The sequence below is a fragment of the Pteronotus mesoamericanus genome, unplaced genomic scaffold (assembly GCF_021234165.1).
Source record: "Pteronotus mesoamericanus isolate MK-2021 breed Mesoamerican mustached bat unplaced genomic scaffold, CSHL_Meso_final scaffold_174, whole genome shotgun sequence".
Classification (NCBI taxonomy): domain Eukaryota; kingdom Metazoa; phylum Chordata; class Mammalia; order Chiroptera; family Mormoopidae; genus Pteronotus; species Pteronotus mesoamericanus.
In genome coordinates this window covers 28950981-28971897 of record NW_026555309.1, presented here as the reverse complement: position 1 = coordinate 28971897, position 20917 = coordinate 28950981, and positions in this window count along the sequence as shown.

Sequence of the window (20917 nt, the reverse complement as noted above, 5' to 3'; positions counted from 1 at the left end):
CTATTACTCCCCTAAAATTTTGATGGTAAATGGGTAAAATTAGCAGCCGCAGCCTAAGAGGTTTATGGCAACCAGGCCCATCCAGGCATTCAGAGGTAGCAGCTAAAGGTGAGAAGGAGCTAGAGGAGGAATAAGAAGAACAAGGTGATGATATATGCAAGTTGCTGCCCTGAGACCAGCTATAGTGTCAGGGGCTGTAATTCATTCTATTAGCTATTTTTTATAAGTTTTCCCAGATAAAAAGAGCAATCAGAAGCCCTAGTCCCAAAAGATATGGACTTATTACACATAGCAATTAGATGAAATTTACAAAAAGTTTTATTTTTCTAGTATCTCAAAATATCACTTACTAACAATCTTTGGCTATTGGCTAAACAGGTTTAAATTTTCTCAAGTTTCCAGGGGGTCCTAAGAAGAATCCTGCAATGATTGGTCGAGGGTAGGCACAGTGGCCCTACCCCCTTGCATCAATAATGGACATTGCTGAAGGGCTATCTGAGCTTCAGAGCTGCTTATGGACTTGCGCATCTCTATCGCAACTCCAGTCTCTTAGGTACATCATCTATAAGTGAATCTTCACCCCAGAGTTTTTTTTCCCATTACCAGACCTCCAATAGTTCTAAAGCATAATCTCCAATCTAGAGAGACAATATAATGAGTGAAAAAAAATCCAACCCTTGAAAAAAACTGGCTATTGTGTTCATTGCACAATAGCCAGTACCACTAAGGTATGGTAGATGAGACGGAACATATAAAAGATGCATTCAGAGAAATATCTAGGAACATATCAGGTAGAATCTGTAAGCTGATATAAGGAGTCTGGGTTCTATATTAAGTATAAGAAGAAGCTGTGGATTTTACCTAGGTGAATGATGTAGTCTGATTTCCTATTGAAAATATCACTTTTGCAGCTATGTGGAAGTGGACCATAGGAGGGTGAAAGCAAGAATAGTCTTTAAATGCCTATTGGAATAGTCCACAAGGGGTTGCCTGAAACTTGGACATGATGTTTTTTTTTTTTTTTAATTAATTTATTTACTTTTTAAATACATTTGTCTCTGCCTTCCCCCCACCTCTTTCCCTTGCCCCCTCCCACCTTCCCTCCCTCAGCTCTTCCCCTTTGGTTTTGTCCATGAGTCCTTGCTATATGTTCCTGGACTTTCCCCTTCCCTTCCCTTTCCCTGCCCCCCCTTCCCTCTTGTCTCTGTTGATTTCTTTTCCTTTCAGTGTTGCTGGTCATATTTGCCTTGCTTCTTTGCATTGTTGGTTAGGTTCCGCTTATAGGTGAGATCATATGGTATTTGTCTTTCGCCCCCTGGCTTATTTCGCTTAGCATGATGCTCTCCAGTTCCATCCATGCTGTTGCGAAGTTTAGTACTTCTTTTTTCTTTCTGCTGCGTAGTATTCCATTGTGTATATGTACCATAATTTTTTGATCCAGTCATCTACTGATGGGCATTTAGGTTGCTTCCAACACTTGGCTATTGTAAATTGTGCTGCTATGAACATTGGGGTGCATAGGTTCTTTTGTATTGGCGTTTTGGTGTTCTCAGGGTATAGTCCCAGCAGGGGAATCGCTGGATCAAAATGATTTAATGGTGTTGTAAAAGTGTGCCTATGTAGGGATGAAATCAATAAGACTTGCTATTTAACTTAGTCACGTTATGATTTACCCAAATGAAGATTCTTGAAGATCAGGTTAGAGATATTTTTATACAATGACTCTAACATAAAATTTCTACTTTCTACAATTAAAAATTTTATTATGGATTTAGTGACCTTTATTGGTTATTTGAAAATTATCAAAATCTTATTCCAAAGCCCTCATTAAAGAATTATAGACTTCAGCATCTAAATTAGAATAAATGAGGTTTTCTTATCATCAGCATCAATCTCATGGTCAACAACAACAAAAGTTGTAAATTTCACATGCAGTACTGTGGTCACAGTATGATTGGGTTAACTTTAAAGCTAGAGGCAATAAATATTATTGTGGGCAAAATTGGTTGACTTTAAAAATTATAATGGAAAAAGGCACTGTTTTTTCTTCTAAGTAACTTCAAGATTCTTGAACAAAAAACCTGAAAATATGATTTGCAATCTTTATTTTATCAGAATCTCACTTGAATGATGTTCTTTGATTTGTTTCACAAGTGACCTCATATAATGTACCTAGAGCAATTACCCAGGTATCTAAATGTAGCAAAGACTTGGTATCCTAGGTAACACTGCAAGGATATGAAAACTTTCCCAATGAGAAAATGAGTTGGGTCAATGTCCAATTTATGCTTAAGGTTAAAAAGTAAAGAAGCAATCTCTATTTTACAAAAACAAAATCCCTTCCAGATCCCTTGGTTTCTCTAAATGTCTTTGATGGATTAGCTTTGGCAAAGTAATTGGAAAAGCTGACCATTATTTTATATTTAGACTGTGAGGATTAAAGTGAGATCAAGTAGGTACAGAAGGAAAATGATCACAATTAGGCAGCGATGCTTACATTTATTTTAATTAACTCCTCTTTAGACTTTCTATCCTTGAGAGCTTTCCAGATAAATTTCATGGCTGAGCTTCTTACTCAACAACTAAGTACATCCATCTTTATTTTCTCTCTACTTTGATCCACTCTTTCCTCCTTCAGACATTTAACTGTCATCCTATAAAAAAGAAATGTTGAACATATGTTTCTTTTAAAGATTCATCTCTGAGAATGAGAACAATTCATTCATGAGTAAAATTAGAGTAGACCTTTAGACTTCCAAATAACACCCTGAAATTTTGTCAGATATCTTTTAAGATAAACCCATGAGAGCATTATATATAATAATATCAAGTAAAATTCTGAATTTTAGAGAAACCTAACAAAATGCATGTTATCACTATCAATTAAAATAAAATCACATATTTTCTGTAATCATATAAAAGGAGAGAAAAGGAGAGGGAATTAGGGTTCCATGAGTGGCATTGTGGTCTGGGTCAATTCTATGCTGGTCCTTTAACTGTAATAATTGTTTTTGTGTTTGAAACTGTGTAAAAGAAACCAGACTGACTCCACTCTATTATTTTCCAAGTAAGTTAGAGACTAATCAAATGTGAATTTCAGCATTATTTACATTAATTATAACAGTAGCTTACAAAAAATGAATATTTGTATAAGACCTATAAATGTCCACTTACAAACTACAATTTCCTTCTCATAGAATTTGTTTCTCATCAGAGACTGAAAGTCCATAATCTTTTACTCTGCTAGTGTGACATCCTATATCCTATGTGATTAATTAACTAGATGCCTATTCCAAAGATGTCATACTGCACGAAAGTATGGACATTATGTTGTCTGAGGAAAATGGGGACAAAGGGAGGAAAGGACCATATTTATATGCAGCAAATCATGAGAATAAAAAATTAGCTAAAGCAATTATAGCAGGAGTTCCCTGTTAAAGTTAGTAGTATTAATTCATGCCCTGTATAAATCAGTGTTTCATAAAACACCTAGACCTTTATCAACATACTATTTGGGAGGTCAGAGTTTACAGGCATATTACCCTGATTATTTTGGGAGGGGAGATAATACTATAGAAGAATATTCAGCAATATTAACAGTACAGAAAAACTATAGTGATTGAAACCTTGAATATCAGAGTTGAGCCAAAAGTTAAATATTTCTGTCAATGAAAAGTTGATTAAATTGTAAAATGCAAGACAACATGAAAAAATGTATAGGGTTATGGAAGGTATAGCATATATATTGAGTGGATAGAGCTAAAATTTGAATCTGCCCCAGGAACAAATTATGGTTCTTCCATTAATTAGTTATATGGTTTTTTATAAGTTGTTTATTCACCCACCTACTCCAAATGCTTTGAAAAGCACCTAGAATACGTAAAGAGAAAGTACTCTGAAATCTGTGTTTAAGCAATTGATATCTCCCAATTATTTCTTTTCTAGAAAAATCTATCTGCTATTCTTTTCAAATGTAAAGTTTTTTCTATTCAAAGAAAAATGGCTAAGAGCTAATTATTCAAAATGCATGACTAAAAGATTTTATTTTTTTAATTTTTAATGAAGTACTTTGAATATAAACTACAGAAAAAAATTGCAATTATTGTCACAATCAGTTAAACTAAGAAAATGGAATATTTTAATGATAAGAAGACACTCTGTGAAGAAACCAAAAGGAAGTTTGTCAAATTAATGCAACATAATTTTTAATAACAAATATTTTAATAAATTGGTAGTGGATAGAGAAATTTCTTTTATGAGATAATAGAAATACGTTTGCCTCAGAATGCTAAAAATTTTTCACTCTGGGGGCATGAAATAGGCCAACTCAATATTCTCTAGAAACTTCTTCATAGTCTGTGGCTACAAATATTCCACAATGTAAAAAAAAATTTTTCTTTCCCACATCCTCCCATTTTTAAAGAGTGAATATTTTGACAGTGTTTGTCATGTTTTTCAAGAAGCAGAACTTTAAAAAGTCAAGAGAAACTATTTGAGAGACTTCTAACTACTATACATAACTCTAACATTTATTTTTAAATTTTACGGGTAGAAACACAGGCATATTTATGTTTTCAAAATTGGCCATTAAAATTTTTCAGCATAATTGTTACACATGCTGACTGTTGGCCCACAAAACATGATTTGAAAAGAACTCAGATTCTCCACACAACCAATTTTCTATAGGTCAAGACATGCATCTTCTCTACATTCAGAAAAAAGTTGTTTTTGTGCACAGAGTTCCATTTTTTTCTTTTAACCATGGAAAGTTCTTTCTGCTAAAAAAACATAATTTCTTCAGGATAAAATCTTATGTAAAAACTAAGAATAACATTTATTAAACATTATTCTGTGTAAGAAATTTTCCATAAGTTATTTCTAATTCTCAGTCTTATGTGAAGTAGACACAGGAAAAAATGAAGCCACGGAGAGGTTAACTAACATGCCTAAATTCACACAGCTTAGAGAAGTCAAAATCAAAACCAAGGCTATCTAAGAGCAAAACCTGTGTTTTCTATTCATTGTTCTCTAAAGGTCTCCAGATAGGAAAAGTTCAGAAGAGAGATGATGATTCAACCTTCTGTGTATAATTTTCCTGACCATTTAATGGTCTTCTTGCAGGAGCTTTTCACACTGAAAATATATCTGGTAAATTTTTTCCTAAGTACCACCTACAGCTTAGCCTTAAGCGTATCTGCATGAAGATTTTTTTCAGTAAAAATTATTATGTTCCCAGCTCTGTGTGTGGAGTTGATGAGTCTAATCTAAATAAGAAAATGCTCCTACTTTTAGAGAATTCAGTATTTGGTTAGAACACACTGACACATAAGCGATTTAAAGTTAACATTTTGCCATATCAGGAGAAGAAAAAAAGACGGATATTTCATAACTGTCTCCTTTGTTTTAGATTTTTCATATTCCTTGGTGTCCTTTAGCTCTACAAGTTTAGTATCAGTATCCTCTTGGTATTGATCAGAGGTCAAGCTACCTACTTAAAGATACATGAATATGTAAAAGGAACAGTGGAAGCTGAACCAAGTCTGTCGATTCTAAAATATAAGCACTCTTCATCTCTACCACAGAGCTTCCTACAAAAGTTGTTGAAAATAGTTTCATAGGAGACTTTCTGTTTCAGCTCAGAAATGTTGAGAGCTGGAGGTATCATTTTTACATCAACAACAAATATAAAAAACTGAAAAATGACAAGTTGACCGCTTTATCTGAGGGAATTGAGATAGGAGGGCAAACTAACCCAATATACATTGAAAAACAGACTTTTGAAGGAAGAAATAGGATCTAGACATTGGCTTACCTGGGATAGAATTGTCCAAATGTCACAAAAGCCAGGCAGATGAGTTATTTTTATTTTTTAACAAATTGCTTAGGGTTAAGTATGGACTAGTGTGAGTCTGTGAAGCTTATAAGAGATGCAGAATATGGAGCCTGATACTCTCTTGTGGGCTTTTACTCTGGATCCCCAGCAGGCTCTAACAAGATTAAGAAATATCTCTTTAAAAAAAATTATTGTTCAAATACATTTGTTTCTACTTACCCGCCACCATTTTCCCCTGCCCCTCCCACCCCCAGTTCCTTACCTAAATCCCCCTCTACCTTGGCTCCGTCCATGTGTCCTTCATACATGTTCCTACATGTTCCTTGATTTGACCCTTCCCCTTCCTTTTCCCACCCCTCTCCCTCCTTCCGTCTTGTGCTGTCGGTTTCTTTTTTTCCTCAATGTTGCTTGTTATGTTTTCCTTGCTTGTTTGTTTTGTTGATTAGGTTCCACTTTTAGGTGAGATCATATGGTATTTGTCTTTCACCCCCTAGCTTATTTCACTTAGCAAGATTAAAAATATCTTGAGAAAGCTTCCCTGTGTTGATGGTAAGGCAATAGCAGCTGCTGTTGAGAGCTCACCTACACTCATTTTAGCCACTTCACCTCAGGAACAAAAGCCTTCACCTAAAAAGGGAAGAGTTAAAAACTGTAACCTGAGGGCACTGATGGAAATCCACTGCTTCTGGAAGAGAGGAAATAGAATGAAAAACAAAGCGTACGTTTAGTGGTGGGCAGGAATACAAGCCAGGCTTCATATTATATCTAAAGAGATACTCAGTCCCAAGACTGAAGATCTCTATACCTACAGAAGACTGAAGCTTATCAATACAATCAAACAAGACTGGCAGTGTGGCTCCTCACCTCTTTATGCTAACAAGTGGCAAGTAAAAATAACCATATAAAACAGCTAGGGATTCTGCCCTGGCTGGTGCGACTCAGTGATTAAGTGCTTGTCTGTAAACCAATGGGTTGCGGGTTCCATTCCCAGTCAGGGCACATGCTTGGATTGTGGGTCAGGTACCCGGTTAGGGGTGCCCAAGAGGCAACTACACATTGACGTTTCTCTCCCTCTCTTCCTCCCTTCCATCCCCTCTCTCTAAAAGTAAATGGGTAAAATTTTTAAAAACAACACCTAGGAATTCTACAGGAGAGAGATTTTCTTTAGGGTTCAGCACAAAGGAAAGACCCTTATTTGAGCAGACAGACCCAAAGCCTAACAAAAGTCAGATACAAAACAAGCAAACAAAAAAGTCCTTTAGCATATTAGCCTATTCCTTAAACACAAATTATCACTAGAGGAATTTGATGTCTCCGGTACATTAAGAGCAAGCATAGAAAAAAAATTACAAAACCAGCCCAACACCTGACTAAATTTACAGAAACCCACACATTGAAGACCTTGATATCTTTGAATATCACTTAAACTTTGTTTTATGGAATGGCAAAAACCTGAGATGCAGTATGTGTTAAACTCTAATTGTAGTCTAGCCAGAAATCCCAGTCTCCACATTTCCTGCAGTTCCTGCCCAGCACTTTCCTCTTAATTATGATCACCCACACATTCATCTTTGAAAGCCAACGTTTGATGTGTGAGTGTGAACTTGAGAGAAACCAGAAGTTAATCCTCTAATAACTGTTGTTGGGAAAAAAAGAGTCTTGAGTGAGATTAATTTTTTAGATAACATGTTTACTTATTATTCATTAGAATTTTGTTAAAAAATAACGTTTTCTATTTAGAATTAACTCATATGAAATAACTAGATAAAATTATGCACAACCTTTAAAAAAAGTAAAATTTAAAAATCATTTACTTCAGTGTCCTATACAATCTGTCAAACTTTCAAAAACAGAAATGAGGCACACAAAAATATTTTTTGACAGTCTCAAGAGATAAAACTATCAAAACTAGCTTCACTCGACTCTACTCCAAGAAGACAAACGATCCAATCAAAAAATGGGCAAAGGACCTGGGCAGATGCTTTTCTAAGGAGGAGATACAGAGGGCCCAGAGGCATTTGAAAGGATGTTCAACATCACTAGCCATCAGAGAAATGCAGATCAAAACCACCATGAGGTACCACCTCACACTGGTCAGAATGGCCATCATAAACAGATCCACAAACAACAGGTGCTGGCGAGGCTGTGGAGAAAAGGGAACCCTAGTCCACTGTTGGTGGGAATGCAGACTGGTGCAGCCACTATGGAAAGCAGTGTGGAATTTCCTCAGAAAGCTGAAAATGGAACTGCCTTTTAATCCAGCGATTCCCCTGCTGGGACTATACCCTGAGAACACCAAAACGCCAATACAAAAGAACCTATGCACCCCAATGTTCATAGCAGCACAATTTACAATAGCCAAGTCTTGGAAGCAACCTAAATGCCCATCAGTAGATGACTGGATCAAAAAATTATGGTACATATACACAATGGAATACTACGCAGCAGAAAGAAAAAAAGAAGTACTAAACTTCGCAACAGCATGGATGGAACTGGAGAGCATCATGCTAAGCGAAATAAGCCAGGGGGCGAAAGACAAATACCATATGATCTCACCAATAAGCGGAACCTAACCAACAATGCAAAGAAGCAAGGCAAATATGACCAGCAACACTGAAAGGAAAAGAAATCAACAGAGACAAGAGGGAAGGGGGGGCAGGGAAAGGGAAGGGAAGGGGAAAGTCAAGGAACATATAGCAAGGACTCATGGACAAAACCAAAGGGGAAGAGCTGAGGGAGGGAAGGTGGGAGGGGGCAAGGGAAAGAGGTGGGGGGAAGGCAGAGACAAATGTATTTAAAAAGTAAATAAATTAATAAAAAAAATAAAAAAATAAAAATAAATAAAAATTTTAATTAAAAAAAAAAACTAGCTTCAAACATTGCAAAGATGTTGTAACTATCAGTCTGGAAATTTCATATAACTATGTTTGATTGTATTAAAGTTCTAATGAAAAAATTAGATAACATGAATAATAGGTAGTTTTACTAGAATCATAAAAACTCTGAAGAAGACTCAAAGGAAATTTTAGAAGTAAAGAAAACAGAGTAACAGAGATGAAGAATCAGTGGATGATTCTTATTTTTATAAAAATAAGCTTTTTATTTCTTTTATTTCATAAAAATAAATACTTCTGTAGAGGAAAAGAATCAATGAACTTGAAAACAAGCCAATAGAAATTATCCAAATAGCTACAGAGAGAAAAAAAAATTATAGAGCATCTAACAGCTGTGGGATGATATTAAAAGGTCAAACACATAAGTAAGAGAAGAAAAAGACAATTGGGAAGAAGAAATATATTTGAAAAGGAATGAAAATTTATCAAAATTGTTAGACACTGAACCACAGATCCAAGATTAAAGAAAATTCAGTAGTAATACATACATACCCCCCAACTAAAACAAAAAGAATTCTATGTAAATTACATTCAGACTAATGAAAATCACCAAAACAAAATTTTGACAACCATAAAAAAAAAATGGAAATATTCCCTTTAAAGAAAAAAGAAAAATTACAGCTGACTTCTCATCAAAGTAGAAAATGAGATAACTATAAAATTCTGAAAGAAAAATACTGTACCAGAAGTCTATATCTATAATATGCATTCATCAAACATTAATGAGAATACCAACTCAAAGTAAAACCTCACTGCAAAAAAGAAGATAATTTATCTATGAAGTAGCCTGATCCACTTCCTCAAAGAATCAAGACTGAATCCAATGAAGTCTCTATATCAAACTACCAATTTAAAGGAAATACAGAAAACAAAACACAAAAATATATGTAAATACCACAATAGTACTGCAGTCAGCCAAAGACAGAATGTACGAAACAACTTGAACTCTTTTACAAATACATTGCAAGTAAATAAATTTTAAAAAGGGAGTGAAAGATATTAACTAAACAGGAGATAAGAGTGGTGATGGTTTCATATGTAAATACTGACTGAATTGTATACATTAAATGTGTGCAATTCAGTGTACCTCAATTATATTCATTAAATTCAAAAGAAAGAATACTTGAAAGAACAAAGCCTTTCTCAGGCAAAAATGAAAAATTGATTTTTACTTGATCTAATCTACTAGGCATGTCAAAGAAGAAATATAATACAGGTCAGAAACTCTGATCCACAGAAAGAAATAACAAGTTTTGGAAATACAAATATATTTTTCTTAATTTCTCCAAAAATTATTGTTTAAACCTTAAAATAACAACAATAACAATTAAAAAGTAAAATAGATTCAAAGCACCATTTAGCAGTAAAGCTTGTGAACAGAACAAATTCACAAATAAATAAGTTTGAGTAGGTTTGTGTTAAAAAATAGTAATGAAATGTTTTTGTATTATATATGTGAACCTGAAGTGTATGACAACACTGATAGTAGGGATAGGTGGAAGGAACTAGGAAAATGCTGTTAAAAATTCCTCTGACTACACACAAAGCGACATTGTATATTTTGAGGTCATCCTGAGATTATTTTAAGATGCATAATATGAACATTAGGGTAAACACCAAAAAGTTAGAATATTAAAAATATCAATCAGTAGAAGAAAACTGAATTATAAATATACTAAATTAAACTAGGAGAAAGCATAAAAATACAAAAAGAAGAAAGAACAAATAAATAGATAACAGAGCAATTGTAGACTTTAACCATATCAGTAATCACTTTAAATGAACCAATTTATTCAGAACTCTGAAAAATGGTTTACAATAACCAAGAAAATGACAACTCAAAAAAAAAAAAAAGGCAACTTAAAAATGGTAGGAAAATTTTATGGTATCTTTCCTTTTTCTTGCCTATCACCTCTCTATGGCTTGGAAGCAGCCTTGCGAATGGAAACCTATTATCCTTAGTTAATTGTGGTAACTGGCCCCAGAGAAATCAGAGCATACCTTACTATAGATCATTTTATTTGTTTGCTATATATTATCTGGGGCTTACCTGTAGAACTTATAAAAGCTACTCATCTCTGTTTTGCCTAACTCTACTCAACAGGGTGGAAAAGCGGCACAAAATTGCTTAAAAATATTGTAAGGCAAACAAAACGCCCAGTTATCTGGGGCAAAAGATCACAATCGTGATGTATATGAGACAGCCTAAAGCTTGGGGAGAAAAGCATAGAAAGTTTGTTTATAGCATTAGGGTATTTAAGTGTGCCTGTATGTACTTGGAAATTTTAAAAGCCACACACACAGCCAAGGAAGGGAGTGGGCAGAAAAAACAAGAGGAAAGTCTTTTAAGTTTTCACTTCTATTTGAAATCTATGCTCAGTGCAAGCAGGAGCTGAAATCTAAGAAACTGAAAAGGATAGAAATCATACCAAGTTTATTCTCAGACTTTAACAGATTTAAACTAGAAATAAGTAACAAAGATGCCTATAAAATACCAAAACGCCAGCAATTCCTAAAGAAAGAAAGCATGGTTCAAACTGGGGGTGGGGAGGCCTTCAAAGGAAAATATCAGAAATGAAAAAAAGAATATCACTACTGATCCCACATATATTACAAAGTAGCAAGAGAATCCTGGGAACAAACCTAGCCTCATAAATCGAACATTTTCGATGGAATTAGCCAGGAAACTCACTAAAGAAATTTATATACTCTGAATAGTCCTACCTATGAAAATGGTTAAAAACACAGAGAAAGTATATTGTTGAAAACTCTTGGGTTTTGTAGGCCTGGAAACTCGTGAGTGTATGGGAATTTAAGAAAATGTCAAGACAATTGAACTTACTTATGTTTTTTTTCCAAATGCTAAATAACATTTATTTATCATGGGAGTCGCATGATCAGCCAGTTTAGAAATACAATCATTTTAGTTCCCTTCCTAATTATTTTGGGGGGTGGGGTGGGAAACGGACATTTTTTTCTTCTTGTTTAGATACACGTTATAGTAGACATCCCCATAAATATTTTAGAATTTAGTGGTTGTTTATTTCAAACTGTAGGTTATATTGTGAATACATATACATTTCTAAGTGTCTTAGTTCTAATCCTTGCCTCCTTTTTAAACAAATGGATCACTCTCACCAGTGTGTTACATTGAGATATCTGACTAAAAAATAGTAATTGAAATTAACTATGTTATTTTCCCCATGAAAAGTCTCTCAAATTCATCGTGTATATGCCTTCAGATGTATTAAAATATAACAATCAGCATTTCATAATGTTTACCTTGCCAACAAATTATACACAAACATCTCAACCTGGTTTTTAAATCTGTCCACATTATGATCCTTAGCAACAGTTTAAAATTTTATATCCCATTTTTCCTCTTAAGCACTCACACTTCAACCAAACAGGACAACTTATAGTTCTCTAAAAGAGTTCTATGCCCACCATACTAGATACTTTCATGTGTACATTCATCAAACATTTATTGAGTTTAAACCATGCATTAAGCTCTCTGCCTATACTGTATCACTGGGAACCAAAAGATGAATAAAATATGTTTCCTGCTTCCTAAAGATGTTGTAATCTAGTAAAGGGATATTTAAGTGTACCTGCCAGAAAATGAATCTAACTAGCTTAAGCCAAAAAGGGATTTATTGGCAGAATATCAGATTGAACTGAGGCTTAGGAAACTGGCAGAATCCAAAAAGCTCTGAAAGCAAAGGCATTAGGAGACACAGTAAAGATTTGTCTTGCCCACAGAGTTGCTCCTGTGGCAGAGATGAAGGTGACCCCTAACTAACTAGCTCCATGTTTTTTATCCTCCTAAAGTTTGAAAGTCCAGAAGGAGAGAATCCAATTGACAGATATACATGTTCTATGTTGCAATCTGACAATTCTGTGCTGTTATTCAAACAGCTGTTCTTTATCCAAAGTACAATATAATGGATCATGTTTTATCTTTTTAAATTACACATACAATATACTAGTGTCTCACCCAATTTGCAAGTTTTAGCATTTTGTAAGTTTTCATCCTCTCAGATACATATTTTGCATACAATTTTTGGTTTGCTCCACCTGATGATTAATTTCATACACTGAATAAAGTAGTAGAAGCTTAATTCAATTTCATTATTTTCAAGTTATGTGGGAGGTATATCTAACAAAAAATATCCAAATACAACTAAAAGTTATAAATTAAGGGACTCTTAATCTGATGTATATCCATTCCATGGAATGTTATTTATCCAGTAAACTTTTATTTCAAAATATGTATTTATTTACATAATATAATGACACTTTTTGAAATCAGATTAGAAATGAAAGCACAGTATAATTATAACTTTGGGGAAAAAATATATATGACAGAAATAAATTCGCCAAAATAGTAAGTGTACTCACACAAACAGGAAGAAGATTAGAGATATCTTTTTTTTTTAATTCTATGTCACTGGTCTTCTATTTTTATAATACATTATTCACTAGAAAATTTAGAGTTTTGTATAAAAACACAGCATGGCTGGTGGTTGGTTTTCAAGGTGGGAGGAGGAAATTTGAAAATGCTTAATCAGACGAGATCGGGCGCGTTCAGGGTGGTATGGCCGTAGACAAAAAGAAAAGGGAACCCTAGGACACTGTTGGTGGGAATGCAGACTGGTGCAGCCACTATGGAAAGCAGTGTGGAATTCCCTCAGAAAGATGAAAATGGAACTGCCTTTTGATCCAGCGATTCCACTGCTGGGACTATACCCTGAGAACACCAGAACGCCAATACAAAAGAACCTATGCACCCCAATGTTCATAGCAGCACAATTTACAATAGCCAAGTCTTGGAAGCAACCTAAATGCCCATTAGTAGATGATTGGATCAAAAAAATATGGTACATATACACAATGGAGTACTATGCAGCAGAAAGAAAAAAAGAAGTACTAAACTTTGCGACAGCATGGATGGAACTGGAGAGCATCATGCTAAGCGAAATAAGCCAGGGGGCGAAAGACAAATACCATATGATCTCACCTATAAGCGGAACCTAACCAACAATGCAAAGATGCGAGGAAAATATGACCAGCAACACTGAAAGGAAAAGAAATCAACAGAGACAAGAGAGAAGGGGAGGGGCAGGGAAAGGGAAGGGAAGGGGAAAGTCCAGGAACATATAGCAAGGACTCATGGACAAAACCAAAGGGGAAGAGCTGAGGGAGGGAAGGTGGGAGGGGGCAAGGGAAAGAGGTGGGGGGGAGGCAGAGACAAATGTATTTAAAAAGTAAATAAAAAATAAATAAGTAAATTAAAAAAAAAGAAAAGAAAAAGTTTAAAATGAAAAAAAAAGAAAATGCTTAATCACATTTCCAATTGAAAGTTCAACTAGTTAATATTTCAAATGCATTTCAAGTATCATAAATGACTTAATAGCAACCATTTAATAACTTTTATTAATACCCACACGTTAATTCTGTTATATCACAGAACTGGACTAACCAATCATTCTTTTTCTTACTTGACTATAGTAAAATGTCATTTTGTTCAGGCATTTATTTTAAATAAACTTTGAGGTATAATTTGCATACAATAACATTCAGTGATTTTAAGTGTATAGTTCAAGGAATTATGACAAATGTATACTCATGTTTACATTTTCATTCCCTCAAAATTTCTGTGTTTCATTGAAGTAAATGTCTAGGAAACCATTCTTTTTCCTTCTGTGTTTACATTTTAGTTTTGCCTGTTCTAATTTAATATAGAATCATATCAAATGATTTAATTTAAACAAAATGATACATTATATACAGTTTTGTATTTGGCTCCTTTAGTTCAAAATATTTTTGAGATTCCATTTCGTTGTTATCAGTATTTTGTTATTGTTGCTGTGCAATATTCTATTTTGCTGATATACCTAAATATGTTCTGATGAACATATTTAGTTCACCTATTGATGAAATTTTGACTTGGAACACAAATTAATGTAAGTTTTGTCTTTGTTCTTATTTTTTCCTTAGTATTTTGTCCATTCTGGATTCATTGCATTTTCACATAAATTTTGTACCAGCTGGTCAGTTTTGACCCGATAACTTACCTGTTAAATTAATTGAAAATCTTGTTAATTCTAAATTACACCATGCAGAGAATGACATAAAATTATGTTATCAAATTTATATGCATAATATAACTCTCTACCATTTAGTTCCTCTATATATCTCTTTGCAATGTTTGGTACTTTTCATTGCATACACCCTTAACCTTTGCCGGCCCACCACTGTAACCATTTCCTTAAAAGTTTGCTAAGGAGATTTTGCATCTCCATATCATCCACGCTAAACCACTAACGCATTCAAGTTTTACGTACCCCTCCTAGCCTCACATTAAAACTATGCCCAGGTGTTCACACAGAATATGTTTTATATCACTGGAGTGTGTCTCCAGGTTAGTAAAGCCTTATTTCTCTAGGCTTATATTATGCACTTATCCAGTAAAATACTCTCAATATTCACTTCAATATGTTTCTGAGCTTCTGCAAGTACATATTTACCTATTGGCCAGTTCATAGCAGAGACCGTATTTCCCTTCTTGGACTATACTAACAATTGGGCATATGTATAGATTTGAGTCAAATACTGAAGATGTGAATGATGCTAAGGGGGAAAATATATGACAAGACACTCACCTCCGGTATTTTCTTCACATTGTCTGCAGTCAAGGGAGATTGCCCTCTAGCAACAGTGACAATACTGCACTCAAAGTCCAGAAGTATCCAGGAAATAAGGGGATGCAACATTCTCAGCTCAGTCTTTCCCAGTAACTCATCAAGTTCTTAGGTCCCGCTTACTCACTATCAAGCCTTGATGTCAAGAAAACCATAGAAGCTGAGCATTCCATATCTTTCGCATTTCTTTAACACTGATGTTTAAATGCTGGCCCTGTTTTTGTTTTCTTTTTTTCAGTGCTGTCTGTCCCCTGCACGAAGAACTTCTTGGTTTTCCAGCATGTCCTGAGTAGACAGTTGGCTGAACTGAGCCTGCCATTCCTTTAGCCCAAGACTTATGGGACAGTTGAAAATGATACACCACCTCCCCAAGCCTTATAAACACATTGCCCTCATAGTTTTCCAGTGCTGGAGTTGTTACACTCACCTGAGTCTCATTCGACTCTCCACAGTTAGTTGAGTCTTAAAAAATGTGGTGGTAAAGCAAATCCAAAGTTTTCAGCACCTCATTTATGACCACTGATGGGGCTCGTGTTGCCATTTGATGTAAGAGGGAACCAATTTCAGAATCCCATCTTAAGGGGCTACTTTCTATTGCTAATTCCAGTACTGACTGTTTGGTTTAGGTTCTTCCCTGAAAGCAGATCCTGAAACAAGCACTTCGAAACATGTAGGTCTTGGGGGCGAGTAGAGTAACAGAATGGAGAGAGTGGGACAATAGGACAGGTAAAAAAGAAAAGCCAGTGGTTAAGCACTCATAAGCTAGTTACTGTTGTGCTTGACCAATGAGGGCTCAAACCACTCCGAGGGAATCATCTGAGAAAGCACACTGCATCTTCCAATTATTCTTCCAGAGAATGTGGGAGAGGAAACATCTATCCATTCATTACATTGGTTGAGACTCACTTGAAAGGCATTAAATTCCCCTTGGTTCCTAATTACACTAATTGTAACTGAGTGGGGCATTCCAGAGCAGAGAGACATCAAGTGAGCACTTGACGTAAGGAAATTGGCAAAGGTGTGGGACCATCAAACCTGTTTCTGTGTGCTGAAATCAGATGGGCTAAATGATGTGGCATGAAGCCTCACGTGCAACTATTATAACAGCACAGTCCCTGTGTCCCTACACAATGCCTAGCACTTAATTAAACATTAATCATGATTTTTTATTTAATTGTGGATGAATTACTATAGTTAAATTCTAATGAAACCATAAGCTTAAAATGGTAATATAATCTAAACTACCAAATTCTTGGGGAGAAGAAGTCCTTCACCAATTATCTCCTTAAATGGATGTAAAGCTTTCAACCACCCACCCCCATCATTTCTTAAGCTACAAAGTCTTAGTGGAGAAGAGCTATCTCCTTTTCCTCAGCAGGAAACACTCCCCATTTCTGTATTGAACTTTCTCATCCTTTGTACATACGTTGTGTCCTTTAGTTCAGCAGTGTGTTTGTCTGTAAGGAGAGTGTCTGAGTTCTGATGTGCACTAATGTGAAATGCTCATAGTATTGATATCCTTTTGAGACAAGTATCTATGATACATCTTTGACATTGATATTCTAATATAGCTCATTCATGTCAGATTTCTGTTAATCCCATCAACCTTGGCTGGAAAATCATTTGAGAAAGGCAGGCCATGGTGTGGGGATCATCTTTATGCTTGCTCATGCTGTAATTATTTCAGAGGCTGAGGAAATTTAACAAGGTGCTGCACTTTAAGTACTTTGTGATAGTCATCATCTTTGATCAATGTTTTAAAGCTTCACTGCTGCTAGAAAGGATGAAAAGCAATTAAACAGAATTATTGTTGAGTTGTTATTCAAGGTCCATCATGTTTTTTTCATCCTTTTTTCCCCTCTGCTCTTAGGAAGAATATGTTTTATAATATTCAGACACAGGCCATTATATTTTACTTTGCATGGTAGCAAATGCCTTGTCTTCCAATCAAATCATTGATAAAGCATGTATGGGTTGGGTTGAAAGATTTATTCTAAATTGGTTATGTTGATATCCACTGTGAGACTATGCTTTTGGATGTGTATGTCTACTATTCCATTTAGATCTGGTTTGAAAATACAATCAACAAGTTCTGACTGTGTTTGGCCTTATGCAGTCACTCTTTAGTTGAAATAGAGGAATACATAAATTTTCATTACATTACAGTAATGATTTGTGGCATATACTGACTTTTCATTTATTCTGAATTAAAAGTAAAAATATAAAAATGTAGTAAACAATAAATATATATATATATAGAATATATATTTGACCATTAGAGCATAGTAAGCTATTTGAATAAAAAAATTAGTCAAACATTTAATTTTTAAAATATATTCAAGCATAATAAAAGTTTTTAACTTTAATACCATACTGAATTAAAAAAATAATTTAATAGTGATTAAAATAATTTTTGCTATTAGGCTTATATACATAGTAAGTCACAAATGCAGTATGCTAATTCAGAACTACTATAGCTACTCTGGTGACAAATGACATTTAAATTTTATTTGACAAAATTAATTCAACAAATATTTATTGAACACTACTATTTGGTGGATAATTTACTACTCTTTGGAAGTTACAATAAAACATCTCAAGATTTCTACTTTCATATTTTAAGTAAATAACTTGACTCTCACCATTCCTTGTCCTAGGGTCTATCATAAAAGAATGTGAAGGAAACACTTTAATTTCTTTGATTACTTAGATATATATGTATCCCTTACAAAGAAACTAGCAATTATTTAATATTAAACTATTAAATAACATTTAACATTTAGAATGCTTTCTCTTATGCAACATACATATTAACTAGTCAGTTAGTGGCAATAAATATTAAATAATTCTGCCCAGTGAAATTAGAAAAGCTTCTTATAAGAGATAACATTTAATTTTATGTCAGAGAAGATTTTTATTACAAGCAGAGAAAATACATAAAAAGTATGAAAGCAAATGAAGCATCTGAATATATTTAAATTGCTCTCCTGGGAAGTAGATTTAAATACAACATAAGAACTTAGAGATAAATATGCTTAATCACAATAAATGCAAGAGTGAAAGAAAAATTTAAAGCAGTATTTAAAGTAAATGAATAAAATAAACTGAGTAAAGGAGAGAAGGCACTCCAAAGATAAATTGCCATGGCTGGAAAGAGAAATGTGTGGCTGGGAATCATACGGGGGTGGAATAAGAATGAGTGACCAGGAATGTACTCATATGTGTTGGGAATGGTGGGGAGAATGACAAAAGAAGAATATAGACCAACATATTTGACAATTTAGAAAATGTTCTTTCAAGCCAAAATAAATTAAACATGAGGTTGTATTGTCGTCTTTTTTCCCACAATTTAAATAGAATAATGATAACTCATCAAAAAAAAAAAACAACTCAGATAAAAAGTTTTACTCTTTCTTTTTATCACTTTTACTTTTGGTTTGATAGAGCACACCAAGTCAAAGAAAATGAAACTGAAGAAATGTATTTTTAATGCTGAAATTAAGAATATGTCAAGGTCAAAACATTGATTTCTAAAAGAGATTTTAAAAGTATGAGAATCAATAAGTGTGTAATAGTGGGAAGACTATTTTGGACAATAGATTAAATGGTCTACTGTCTTCTGTGATTATGCAAAAAGCAGAAACTATAAGAAGCCCTAGGATGTAAGAAAAAAATAAAAGGAATTCAAATAAGAGCAATAAAGTTGCTTTGTTTCTTATCCATGCATAATAACTATATAAGTTTAAAAATAAGAAAGTCTCTAAAATGAATCAGACATTGTTAGAAGATCTCATAAGAACAATAATTTGATCATATCTCTAAATTCAGGAAAGAAAATATTTAGATGATTTTAGTAACCAAAAATCTTAAAGACTGGGAAGCATGGAAGTACTTTGGAACAAAAAAATGAAATAGGCAATAAAGAGACAGGAAATGTCAGAACAGATAAAAGTAAAAGCTTGATTGTATTGTCCTAAAAACCTTACTCAAAATCCAGAGGTGATAAAATGAAGGAAAAGCCCTCTGGGGGAAAAAAAATCCTTTCTTTGTGGTATTTTTACATTTATTGTCTTGAATTAATTAGTCAACAACTAAATATTAAGGTCATTCATTCCTTCATATATTCATCTATTGCTTGCAGTTGGTTGCTTATATGATAATTTAGGTATTGCAAATACTGATAAATCTCTAATTCTCAGACTTTAGGTACAACAATGTCATGCATCCTACCTATACCCCTTCTCAGACCATTCCATCATGTAATTAACTTCTTTTCCTTTTGTTCTATTGCCCCCCATGCTATTTATGGGACAAGTGTAAACAATAAATTAGAAAGTTTTACACTTGCATGAATCCCTAAAATATTAAATAATCTAACTCAGAGAATAATAATTGGCTAATATAAACCCTAGACAAATTTATGACAAATTCTGAATCTGTCAGGAAGACTTTTTTGACAAAAATTTAGAGTAGGTATTGATGACAAGTGATTTGATTTTCAGATAACATGCACCTTTGAAGAATGTAACACAGAATCTAGATCCAAGATATTAACAGGCTGAAACTGGTGCTGAATCCAAAAAGGTGAATCTTAATAGGAATACACAATACATTCTGCCTTAGTTTCAAATACTTTGCCAAATAAATTGGCTCTAGAGGAACTGTAGCTTTGTAACATTATATGTTGAGTTGACTTTTTAATTAATGTGAAATAATGTAGCAGCCAAAATAACAAATGAGATCTGAGGTTGTATGAATTTTTAGAAATAGAATATCTAGAGTAACTAGTGTGTCAATGACATTACATTATCATGATCCCTTCCTCCTTGGCTAGAAAATAAACAATATAAGAGCAGAAATTGTTACTTAATAGTAAACTCTAGTTGTTCATATGCTCATTTTTTGAAAGAAAAACACAAAATTATGTCAGGAAGAAAACAAAAATTAAAACCACCAAGAAATATCTCTATATTTTTAAATTTTTGTACATCAGCCTCTATGCATACTGTTTTTTAACATAAAATCACATTGGATATTTTCTCATTTGGATCATATTTTTAGCATAAATGAAACTGTACTAATTTTTATCCCATTTATTTCCTAAAATCTTAAAAACATTTTTTGACATTAAAACTACTTAATTGCCCTGACTATCATGGCTCAGTTTGCTGAGTATTGTTCTGCAATGGGAAAAGTTGCCGGTTCGATTCCAGGTCAGAACATATGCCTGGGATGCAGGCCTGGTCCCTGGTTGGGGTGCATGTGAGAAGCAGCCAATTGATGTTTCTTTCTCACAGCAATATTTCTTTCCCTCTCTTTCTCCCTCCTTTCCCCTCTATATAAAATAAATAAAATATTTTAAAAAAATAAAGAACATAACCATTTTATAATGATTAGTGCATAATATTCTATTTGTATAAATAGCCATAATGTTGACATTTAGGACTCTTATGACTAACACATTTATAATTTTCTCAAGAAAATAA